The sequence below is a fragment of the Dendropsophus ebraccatus genome, chromosome 9 (assembly GCF_027789765.1).
Source record: "Dendropsophus ebraccatus isolate aDenEbr1 chromosome 9, aDenEbr1.pat, whole genome shotgun sequence".
Taxonomy (NCBI): domain Eukaryota; kingdom Metazoa; phylum Chordata; class Amphibia; order Anura; family Hylidae; genus Dendropsophus; species Dendropsophus ebraccatus.
Window position 1 is genome coordinate 89,439,081 of NC_091462.1, and position 13,032 is coordinate 89,452,112.

Below are 13,032 nucleotides of genomic sequence, written 5' to 3' on the forward strand. Positions count from 1 at the left end.
AACTTTGAAACTTAGATTAAGACATAGAGGAAAGAGAGAAGAAGAAAAATATTGAATGGGCTTAATAGAATTTAATGGTATTATATTTTTTTGCAGAGACTTGATAGCAAAATATTTCTGCTAGCCTGGCTTATTATCATTGATATCATCATTGATTTTTGTAAACAAGTAAATGGGGAACCTCATGAGAGTCTGCAATAACATTCTTTTAATGAAAGTTTGTAAAGTTTTCAGTAGTGCAGTGCAGGGGTGCGTATATGTATGTGTGTATTCTGAATTGTTGATTATATGATCATTCCTCAGTGCTTTCCTATTATGTGTCTATATTATTATTACTTTAAACATTGGAAATTAGATGGTTGACACAGAGGCCATCTGTGCGTTCAGCTAATAATCCTAAAATGATAGAGATATTGTCTGGGGGCAGGAATAGCCTCAAGCAAAGATTTATAACATGTTTTAAGCTGAAGATGCGGATGAGATGTTCTCTCAGATACACCGACTGAATGCTTAGGACAATGGGGGTTTCTAAAACTTATGAGTCTTTTAAAGGCTAATCATTATAAAGGTAGTGATAGTACATCTATTGGCATAAGAGTCGGTGTTCCTGGGGAAGCATGATTCTTGCATCAGGGTACTAGTAGTTATTATTCTATATGGTAAGTATTTATAAAAAAAAAACAAAAAAAAAAACACTGCATAATAAGAAATGGTAAATGCTTAGAGCATTTGTGTAGTATCTATGTTGAAAAGGCGGTTGGAATTGCATAAGGGAAGTGGAAACTAAGTGATATAGGTTATATGTCATCACTACTAATAAGTATAAATTATGTTATAAGATTTTCCAATATTGACCCATGGATAGAATCATGTGTCAACAGGAGGGATGGTAGTGTTACAGTACATCCACAGTGTTCAGTACTTAAAAATAAATTTTTACTATTAGAAATTTTGTTTAATTTGTAACTTTTGAAAGAAATTATCCATAGGAAATGTGAGACTCATGATGATGAGTACAGTATAACTGGTAGATTTGCCCTATGCAATAGAGGCTAGAAGGATTGAAGGGGCAAAAGGGAATCCTCACCTATGACAACACCAGGTAAACGTCCTGCTGGGCAACAGCAGATGAGATTGGTCACTGGTACCGGGTAAAGTAGGAGAGAGGCTGCATAAACAGCAGCCAGTACCAAGATAAATGGTTGTCCTCCAGTAATCGTTTGGCTACAAGCTCAGTTGTCTATTAAGCAAAAGTCAGAGCTTTCTCCCAGGTATATAGCGTTAATTTGGAAATGTCCAGCCTAGGGGGGCAAAAATGCAGTTTGAGAAGTCTTCCCCTACTTATTATGGGCAGACATGTTAAGAACCACTGGTATAAACCCAGATGGGAAGGTTCATATCAGATCCTACTCACTGCTCCCACCGCAATCACGATAGCAGAAAGAATCTCTTGGATCCATCGGTCACATTGTAAATTGGTGAGATAAGAGCAGGGAGGGAAAGAATAGAATCTGACTTTCTTTTGCATAAGTCCACTTCAAAGGTGGGTCTATCCACTAGGGATAACGCGCCTCAACCGTGAAGGGTGATTGTTTTTTGAACAATCTGTGGCCGAAGAATCCTATCCAACTCCCCTTTTCCTTCCCCTCTCCGGCAAAAGGACAGATTAGGAATGTATTTAGGGACAATGATATGTATCCTCCAAGTCATAGTGCAGGAGAGCCAGGTGGATCCAACCAGATGTGGTATGTGGGAAATAAGTGGAGATCTGACAGGGGTTAAGGTTAATAGTATTTTTACTAAAGGTCAAGAGTCCACAATACGGATAGATCTGCATAGCACTTGTCAACTGTAATGAGTTAATTCCAAGAAGTTAGAAATCATAGAATGTATAGTAATGATAGATATTCCAGAGGTGGTTCCTATAGGGCACTTCTTTATAGTCAGAATTGAGAAAAGAATTGAGTCCTGAGTGCAGATACTAGGAGGTACTACTATAGAAATTAGAAAGCAATTTGTTAGGTTGAACATTTCATATGTGAAGATAAGCCAATACTAGAAGTAGGATATAAAGAAAATAACAGATGGTTAGTATGGCTCAAGTATATAGCAAGTAGTCTCAAAAGGAAAAAATATAGCTTGTGCAACAGCTAAATTATAACTAAGTACGGTATTTTTTTTGTTCACTGAGTAATCAAAATGATTCTAAGGGACAAGCATGTTTGGTAAAACTGTATGATAGAATATAAGCCATCCAAACAATTGTATGATTCTATTGCTTCATCCCCACCAACCGAGATACAGGACACACCACCTCAGGTAGTTACTTATCCTGGTCATCATACTTGTTATAGTCTTCAAGAGAATGGACACAACTATGGGGAACTCCGAAACAGTCATTGTAGAGAAAAGATTGATATTTCGAAAGACGAGAACTATTCATCTGTATGGCTAAGCAAATCAACCCTGAGAGCTGACATATGGTGGCTGTGTGGGGATAACCTGACAGGCTGGAATTGGACACAATTCCCAAAGGGATTGTGCTCTGATACAGCTCGTCATGCCCTTCCACTTGTCGTCTGGGGGGTGGCCAAGAAAGGTGAGTAGAACTGAGAGACATGAGAGAGTCTCTCTCAGGGATTCCTTCAATTCTAGTATCTACATAATCAGCATTGGAGTTCTACGAGGTGTCCTGAACAAGTGTGAAGCCAAAAAATCAGATTGCTACAGGGTGGGAGTCCATTTTTTCGGTGGGCAATCATAGATAAGAATGTAGATTGGATATACCTATAGAGGTTTGTAAACTATACAAGAGACGCAATTAGGGGAATAGCGGAGCAGCTAAAACCTACCTCATTGATGGCCTGGCAAAACAGGAAGGCCATAGAGATGTTACTAGCAGAAAGAGAAGATGTGTGTGTAAAATGCTAGGAGGATATTATTGCATTTTTATTCCTAGCAATACAACACCAGACGGAAGTATCACAAGAGCCCTCAAAGGATTGATAGCCTTGTCCGATGAATTATCTGAAAATTCTGGATATGATGATCCGTTTATCTCTTGGATGGAAAGCTGGTTCGGAAGGTGGTCAGGACTGGTAACTTCGACCTTAATATCCATAGGCATCGTTGCAGGTATCCTAGCTACCTGTGGATGTCGCGCTATCCCATGCATAAGAGGACTCATACAGAGACTAATTGACACTTCACTGACTAAAACGATGTATCAACAGATCAATCCTTCCAAGTGTGATAACGACGAATGCGAACTCGAGGGTGTCTAAATGAAGTATAAATTGGAAACCATACCTCATTATGGACATTTTATATTAAAAACATGACAATTCTACTTATATTTTGTATGCACAGGAGGGAATGTTTGGAAAATTCTATATCTGTACTCATTTTCTTATAACCAGTATATTTGATAGGTTAATCATACTAAAATATATTCATAGAATAGTTATGCGCTAATGAAACTTAAGTGATTGCGCCCAATCCTAAGTATTGAAAAGCTTATAGAGGCAATATACATAATTGACATGTATACTATGTTACTGAGGAGGTATATAATGGGTTAAGTGTTGAACTTTAAAGAGATGTTAGATTGTGAAAGGTGCAGACGTGTGGAAATAAAGCTAAAATGCCTGGTTGACCGCTCTTTGCACCTCTATAGCTAGGCTGGGTTCACACTATGTATATTTCAGGCAGTATTTGGTCCTCATGTCAGGTCCTCATAGCAACCAAAACCAGGAGTGGATTGAAAACACAGAAAGGATCTGTTCACACAATGTTGAAATTGAGTGGATGGCCGCCATATAACAGTAAATAACGGCCATTATTTCAATACCACAGCCGTTGTTTTAAAATAACAGCAAATATTTGCCATTAAATGATGGCCATCCACTCAATTACAACATTATGTGAACAGAGCCTTTCTGTGTTTTCAATCCACTCCTGGTTTTGGTTGCTATACAGCCTCACAAATACAGCCTCAAATATACATAGTGTGAACCCAGCTAGACAGGAAGCTTAACGCCTTGTACCTCTAGGCAGGAAGTTCACTTCTGTTTTTGTCTCAACTGTAACTTCTGTCTTAACCGCAAATATTCCTGTATATAATGCAAAGAGACGTTGTACTTCTTGCACTTGGTGAAAGCATTTCGTGGAAGCTGGGTGCCCTTGTTAACAAGTAATAAATCTTATCCTAAATTCAGATCATCCGTGTCCCGTGGTTGATAGACAAAGAAATTCTCCTGACAAATCACACACACAAAGAGCAAACAGTTAAATGTGCGTCATTGTCATTAACAACAACTTATTTGTCAGAGGCCTCAATATCCAAGATACGTGTAATTCACGAAAAAAAAAAAAATTTTCTCTAAGTTATAACATTGACCACTAGATGTCGCTGTTTCTGCTCCTCTGCTTGTTGTCAGTACATGTATATGAGAGCACTGGAGAGCGCAGAGATCTGAATGTCCCGCCATATATTTGTGTATTTTATCCCAGCTCAGCAGCTGTCATAGACAACAGGCAGAGGGGCAGAAACAGCGACACCTAGTGGCCAATGTTTTAACTTTCATTCAGACACAGAAAACATTTCTTTTAAATTAAGTGGATTACAGATATGTTAGATACTGAGGACTCTTTCCACTCCTGAGGAACTCTCCAAGGAGGGACGGAAAACCTGGAGATCTCCGGACCCCAACATGGCCCTCTGGGTGATGCTTTTCTCTTACCTATGCCCCTGCCTGTTGTTGGAGGTTTATTATATATGTTTCTCTTATGTTGTTGTCTCTATATAATAGCACTGGCACTGTGATAGGGCCTTAAGGCCCTTTTACACGGAAAGATTATCTGACAGATTATCTGCCAAAGATTTGAAGCCAAAGCTAGGACTGGACTATAAACAGAGCAGGTAATAAAGGAAAGCCTGAGATTTCTCCTCTTTTCAAATCCATTCCTGGCTTTGGCTTCAAATCTTTGGCAGATAATCTGTCAGATAATCTTTCTGTGTAAATGGACCCTTATGCTACGTTTACACGAAACGATTATCGGGCGAATGTTCGCGATAACGATCGAATTCAAACGATAATCGTATGTGTAATCGTGGCGAATGATTGAAAAATCGTTCATTTTGATCTTTTAACATGTTCATAAATCGTCGATCGCAAAAAATTTGTTCCGTGTAAACAGTCGTCGCGCGATAGTCCGGCCGCCCGCAGCCCGCCCCCCCCCCCCCGCTCATCCGCAGCCCCCTGCGCCGGCCCGATCGCCACCCCCGCCGCCCCGATCGCCGCTCCGATCGCCCCCACCACCGCGGCCAAGAACATGCGTTACCTGCTCCGCGCAGCATGTCTTCGGACATCCCTGGCTCCCCTCTTCAGCGCACTGATTGGCTGAAGAGATGAGTCGGGAATTTCAAATTTCAAAGCCAATCAGTGCTCCTCTTCAACACTGATTGGCTGAAGGGGAGCCGTTTGAAATTCCCGGCTCCCCTCTTCAGCCAATCAATGCAGGGCAGCACTGATTGGCTGAAGAGGGGAGCTGGGAATTTCAAATGGCTCCCCTTCAGCCAATCAGTGCTGCCGTGCATTGATTGGCTGAAGAGGGGAGTCGGGAATTTCAAACGGCTCCTCTTCAGCCAATCAGTGCTGCCTTGCATTGATTGGCTGAAGAGGGGAGCCGGGAATTTCAAACGGCTCCTCTTCAGCCAATCAGTGCTGAAGAGGAGCACTGATTGGCTGAAGAGGAGCCGTTTGAAATTCCCGGCTCATCTCTTCAGCCAATCAATGCGCTTAAGATGGGAGCCGGGAATGTCGGAAGACCTGCTGCGCGGAGCAGATAACGTATGTTCTAGCCCGCGACGGTGGGGGCGATCGGAGCGGCGGCGGGGAGGCGATCGGAGCGGCGGCGGGGGTGGCGATCGGGGCGGCGCAGGGGGCTGCGGGCGGGCCGGGCTGCGGGCGCACGATCGCAAAACGATTTTTCCGTACGATATATCGTACCGTCTAAACGCTGATCGTTATAAAAAAAAAATCGTTACTTCGAAATGGTTAACTGTATGATCGGGCCAATAATCGCCTCGTGTAAACTTAGCATTATGGTGCGTTTACACAGACAGATTTATCTGACAGATCTTTGAAGCCAAAACCAGGAACAAACTATAAACAGGGATCAGGTCATAAAGGAAAGACTGGGATCTATCCTCTTTTTAAATCCATTCCTGGCTTTGGCTTCCAAAATCTGTCAGATAAATCTGTCTGTGTAAACGCACCATTATGGTGCGTTTACACAGAGAGATTTATCTGACAGATCTTTGAAGCCAAAGCCAGGAACAGACTATAAACATAGAACAGGTCATAAAGGAAAGACTGAGATTCCCTGTCTTTTCAAGTCCATTCCTGACTTTGGCTTTCAAAATTGGTCAGATAAATCTGCCTGTGTAAATGCACCATTAGTTATAGGTCATCATTGGTCCATCTTACCTGCCATGTCGCTGGGTCTTGGGTACCTTCTATATATATATATATATATATATATATATATATATATATATATATATATATATATATATAATAGCCCCTTGGATCTATGGTGTGTAAGTGTTATCAGTCCGGATTTGTAAGGCATTGTACACATGATGTAACTAAATATTCTTTTTTTCTATAATCCTGTTGTTTGTATATAACGTCTTTTTTTTTCTTATTGTGGGATATAGTATGGGTGACATGTCATACTCTTGAGCTCCCCTATTATATAGAGCAGTTCATGTTCTGTCAGAGGTAAGATCAAGACAATTATAATGTTGTATATAAGGGCGGCATTATATAAAAAATTAAATGAGCCGGAGTACCCCTTTAATTGAGTAGTGAGGGGAGTGACCAATGGAAGTAGAATTGGCCACAGCGAGCATTGTACACGGCTATTTCCCATGATAGGTGGGGGTGATATGTGGGCTGGTGGGGTGCGAGTGCCAGGGCTGGTTTCTGTCTTAGTTCGGTCCTGCGGGCACAGGGTACCCCGGACATGACTCTGCCACACTGCTGCAGTGACATACACACTCCTACAGAAATAAACACAGACAGATATAACATAAAAGCTTTTATTAGCTTTTTTTGTCCACAGCAGATTTCATGTTGAGAATTCACAGCGAAATCCGCTGTGGATACCATCGCTGTTAGTTTCAATGTATTCCATACTCGCAGTGGAATTGTCATCCCGCTGCGAGTAATAACATCCCACCACCACCACCGGAAACATACTTTATCTTAGGGAGGTTCCATCAGCCAATCAGTGCACGGCCCCGCCGCAGTCACTGAGTGGCTGGGCGGGACCCCCAGGAGCTGGGAGCCTCACATGCAGCCGGAGCGTGGGTCAGGTAAAGTATGTTCCCGGTGGCGGGAGTTAATGGGGCTGGAATTTACATACAGGCAGCGGGATGATAATCCCGCTGCGAGTATGGAATACATTAAAGGGGTTATCCAGTGCTACAAAAACATGGCCACTTTCTTTCAGAGACAACATGAGTCGTCTCCAGTTCAGGTGCGGTTTGCAATTAAGCTCCATTCACTTCAATGGAACTGAGCAGCAAAACCTGCACCCAAGCTGAAGACAAGCGCTGGATAACCCCTTTAAAGCTGACAGTGATGGCATCCGCAGCGGATTTAGCTGTGAATTTGCAGCATGAAATCTACTGCGGATATGGTACATGTGAACACACCCTTAAAGGACAACTCCCACGAAATGTTATTTTAGCTTATTTAACACAAATTACAAAGTTATATAACTTTGTAATGTGTGTAAATAAGCGGTCTGGCCACCTTCCCATACTTTCCGACCCCCGACATCTCCCCCCGGAAGTACAATAAAGTATACATTACCCGGGCGCCATCTTGTGACGATGTCGTCAGACCCGGTAGGGTGGGCCAGGTCTTCTTTCTCCTCGGCGTCTTCTGCTGGTGGCCTTTTCTCTCCCATGGACCTGGAAGTGAGTGAGACCGCAGAACAGCGGCCGGAGGCGACGGAGACGCAACCGACCGGGGGGGGGGGCGATTCAAGTGGCGATAGTCACCAGAGGGATGGTGAGTATGGTGTGTGTCTGTGTTTTTGTTTTTTTTTCAGGTCCCGCAGGAGTTGTCCTTTAAGGTTGTTATTTGTAACCAGTATGGAATGTTTTGCTGACATCTACTGGACAATTTAAGAACTACAGTGTCACGGCTGCAGCGGCGTCCCGCGCTCCGGGCTGCCGCCGCAACTCCTCCCCGCGGGCAGCTGCCGGTGTCCCAGTACCGGGACCCGGCGCTGCTGCTAGTTCGGCCCCTGGGGGCGCCTCACCTTCTTCCGCTCCTGTCTCCCGCTGTGCCGGCCGGCGCGTGCGCGCCGGCTGTCTCAGGTTTAAAGGGCCAGTCCGCCCCTAATTGGAAGTTACACAGATTCACTCCCTATAAATCCCAGCATGCCCTGTCCCTCGTGTTGGAGCCTCTACATGCTTCCCATAGCGTTTGGCCCAGCTCCCTGTTGTTCCTGACCTCAGTCCTTGTTCCTTGTTCCTGTCCGCTGTTCCCGGTCCCTAGTCCCTGTCCGCTGCCTTCCTATTGTTCCTGAGTACTGTCTGCCACCTGCGATTACGCCTACAGACCTCTGCCTGCACTATCTCCTGCCTACTGCTCCTGCCACGCCTCGCCTGCCGTCACTAGCAACCAAGCCAGGGGTAGCGACCTGGGGGTCGCCTGCCGCAGCAAGTCCATCCCGCCTTGCGGCAGGCTCTGGTGAATACCAGCGGCCCCTTAGACTCCGCTCCCTGGTGAGGTTAGTGCCATCGCTAGTGACGGTTCAGTGGATCCACGACTCCAGGCGTTACAGTAGGCTCCAACCATGGATCCCAGCAAGGTGCCTGATGTCCGTGACGTAGCCAGAGTGGTCGCCCAACAGGCTCAACAAATCCAGCAACAGTCGCAGCAGATCCAGCAACTGACGGCCGCCTTACAGCAGCATACTACAGCCCTGTGCTCATCACCTCCTGCAGCCTCTTCGAGACTTTGACTGGCTCTCCCGAATAGATACGAAGGCGATCCCAAGTTGTGCAGAGGATTCCTGACTCAATGCACCATGCACATTGAACTTTTAAGTAGTCAGTTTCCCACCGAGCGCTCTAAAGTAGCTATCATCATCAGCCTATTGGAGGGTAGAGCTCTGGCTTGGGCCACGCCGCTGTGGGACCGAGATGATCCTGTTGCTGCCAATCTCAGAACCTTCCTGGCCGAGTTTCGCTCCGTCTTTGAGGAACCGGCCCGTGCATCTTCGGCTGAGACTACGTTTCTCAATCTCTCTCAAGGGAGTTCCTCTGTTGGCGACTATGCCATCCAGTTCCGCACCCTGGCTGCAGAATTAGACTGGAATGAGGCCACTCTAATAGCCACCTTCAAGAAGGGCCTGTCCAGTCGGGTGAAAGACGTGCTCTCTGCCCGAGACCTTCCTACCTCCTTGAACGATCTCGTTCTACTGGCTACCAGAGACGATAACCGGTTTTCCGAAAGAGAGGAGGAGGTCCGGAAAGAACGGCGACTAAGTTTGCCCCGTCGCTGTTACCGGTTTTCCAGAATCCAGTCACGCCAGTACCCCAGTTAACTCCTGAAGTTCCTATGCAGGTAGAACGAGCTCGCCTGACCTCTGATGAGAGAGCTCGCCAACTGGAGCTGAATCTCTGTCTCTTGCGGTGGCTCTGATCACTTCCGGCAGAGATGTCCCCAACGTCCTCAGCATCTGGGAAACGCTCGCACCTAGGTCCGGTGGGAGAGGCCTCCCTAGGTGTGAATGCCACCTCTCCAAGGTTGTCTATGCCCGTTTCCATCCAGACACCCTCGGGACAAACTCACCAGACTACTGCCTTTATTGACTCTGGGTCTGCAGGCAGTTTCATTGCAGCCACATTGGTCCAAAGATGGCGGCTCCCCATGACCCAGCTAGCCCGATCCCTGTCTATTTCCTCGGTCACGGGCGAGACTCTCACCGAAGCTGTACACTACCAGACTGCACCTCTAGTCCTCCAGGTGGGCGCTTTACATCAAAAGAAGATCTCCTTCTACGTCTTGCGCCAGTCCTCTTCCGACATCCTCCTGGGCCTTCCTTGGCTGCAATTACATGCCCCTAAGCTAGACTGGAGAACCAGGGAGGTTCTCAATTGGGGCCTGGACTGTCCAAACCGGTGTCTGAAGCCTCCTCAGCCCAAATGCTCTATGATGTCACTTGACTTCGTCAACCCTCTACCCCGCCTACCGGCAGAATACCAACACTTGGCTGATGTCTTCTCTGCCAAGGAGGCGGACTCTCTACCCCCTCACCGGACGTACGATTGTCCCATAGACCTCCTTCCTGGAACTTCACCTCCACGAGGTCGGGTGTACCCTCTCTCCGTACCCGAGACTGAGGCCATGTCCTCGTACATCCAGGAAAACTTACAGAAGGGTTTCATCCATAAATCCACGTCCCCTGCTGGCGCAGGATTCTTCTTTGTGCAGAAGAAGGACGGTTCTCTCCGCCCATGCATAGATTACCGGGGCCTAAATAAGGTGACAGTCAAGAACCAATATCCTCTTCCGCTTATCCCCGAACTATTCGACCGTCTCCGTGGAGCCAGGATTTTCTCCAAACTGGATCTCAGGGGAGCGTACAATTTAATCCGTATTCGTGAAGGAGACGAATGGAAGACCGCTTTTAACACTAGAGATGGGCACTACGAATACCTGGTCATGCCATTCGGCCTATGCAATGCCCCAGCGGTCTTCCAGGAATTCGTCAACGACATATTCCGTGACCTCCTCTATGTCTGTGTCATCGTCTATCTCAACGACATTCTGGTCTTCTCCCCAGACCAGCAGACTCACGTGACACAAGTACGTCAGGTCCTACGAAGACTACGGGCCAATCATTTGTACGCCAAGCTGGAGAAATGCGTTTTCCATCAGCGCAGCCTTCCGTTTCTTGGGTATATTGTCTTCGATCAAGGTCTACAGATGGATCCAGCCAAACTCTCAGCTGTTCTCCAGTGGCCACGTCCCGTGGGACTCAGAGCTATCCAACGCCTCCTAGGATTTGCCAACTACTATCGGCAGTTCATCCCACATTTCTCTACCCTGGTCGCACCCATCGTGGCTCTCAGTAAGAAGAAGGCGGATCCCAGGCATTGGCCACCTGAGGCCGAGCAAGCCTTCACTAGCCTAAAGTCTGCCTTTGCCTCTGCTCCTGCTCTAGTCCGCCCGGATGCTACCAAGCCGTTTTCACTTGAGGTCAACGCATCTTCAGTGGGCGCTGGAGCCGTCCTCTCGCAAAGGGACGCATCAGGCAAGACCAGAACCTGTGGGTTCTTCTCTAAGACTTTCTCCCCAGCCGAGCGGAACTATACTATTGTTGACCGAGAACTCTTGGCGATTAAGTTGGCACTGGAGGAGTGGCGTCATCTCCTAGAGCGGGCTAGGCATCCGGTCAACATCTACACGGACCACAAGAACCTTCTCTACCTCCAATCGGCCCAACGCCTCAATCCCCGGCAGGCCAGGTGGTCACTCTTCTTCTCCCGATTCAACTTCGTCATTCACTTCCGTCCGGCTGAGAAGAACGTGAAAGCCGATGCACTTTCCCGAGCATCTGATGTTATGGGGCAAGAGGAATCCCCTCGCCAAATTATACCTCCCGATCGTCTAGTGCCAGTCGCCACCTCTACTCTTCAGAGAATGCCTCCCGGAAAGACCTATGTGCGCCCTGCACTTCGAAGACGAATTTTGAAGTGGGGTCATTCCTCTTTAGTGGCCGGGCATCCGGGAGCACAAAAGACCGGGCAACTGATCTCCCGCCACTACTGGTGGCCCAGCTTACTCCAAGATGTCAAGGACTTTGTGGCTTCCTGTACCATCTGTGCCAGGAACAAGTCCTCCCGTCTAAGACCTGCCGGCCTACTGCAGCCCTTGCCAGTTCCAGACCGTCCCTGGTGCCATATAGGCATGGACTTTGTCACAGACTTGCCTCCATCTGCGGGTAACACTGTCATTTGTGTTGCTACAGACCGCTTCTCCAAAATGTCTCACTTCGTGGCTCTGTCTGGACTACCATCTGCTCCTCGTCTGGCCCAGTTGTTCTTTCAGCATATCTTCCGCCTACATGGCCTTCCTCTTCATATTGTGTCAGCTCACAATTTGTCTCCAGATTCTGGCGTGCTCTCTGTTCACAACTCCAAGTGAAGCTGGACTTCTCGTCAGCCTATCATCCCCAGACCAATGGGCAAGTGGAGAGGGTCAATCAAGTCCTTGGCAATTATCTACGACACTTCATCTCTGCTCGCCAGGACAACTGGTCCAGTCTGCTTCCATGGGCAGAATTTTCATACAACCATCTGGACTCGAGTTCCACAGGCAAGTCACCCTTCTATGTGGTCTATGGTCGTCACCCTCGTCCTCCTCTACCTCTCTCCTCGTCCTCCGAGGTTCCAGCCGTCGAAGAACTGGTGTCAGACCTTCAGTCCATCTGGGGACAGACGCGGCAGTCCTGAGGAGAGATCCTGGGAACCCAAGACTGACATCCTGGACCAAGATCTTATCAAGAGATTCCTGCCGGCAAGAAAGAGGGGGAGGCCAAAGGGGGGGGTACTGTCACGGCTGCGGCGGCGTCCCGCGCTCCGGGCCGCCGCCGCAACTTCTCCTCCCCGTGGGCAGCCGGCGGTGTCCCAGTACCGGGACCCGGCGCTGCTGCTAGTTCGGCCCCTGGGGGCGCCTCACCTTCCTCCGCTCCTGTCTCTCCAGCTGTGCCGGCCGGCGCACGCGCGTTGGCTGTCTCAGATTTAAAGGGCCGGTCCGCCCCTAATTGGAAGTTACACTGATTCACTCCCTATAAATCCCACATGTCCTGTCCCTCGTGTTGGAGCCTCTACATGCTTCCCAGCTCCCTGTTGTTCCTGACCTCAGTCCTTGTTCCTTGTTCCTGTCCGCTGTTCCCAGTCCCTAGTCCCTGTCCGCTGCCTTCCTATTGTTCCTGAGC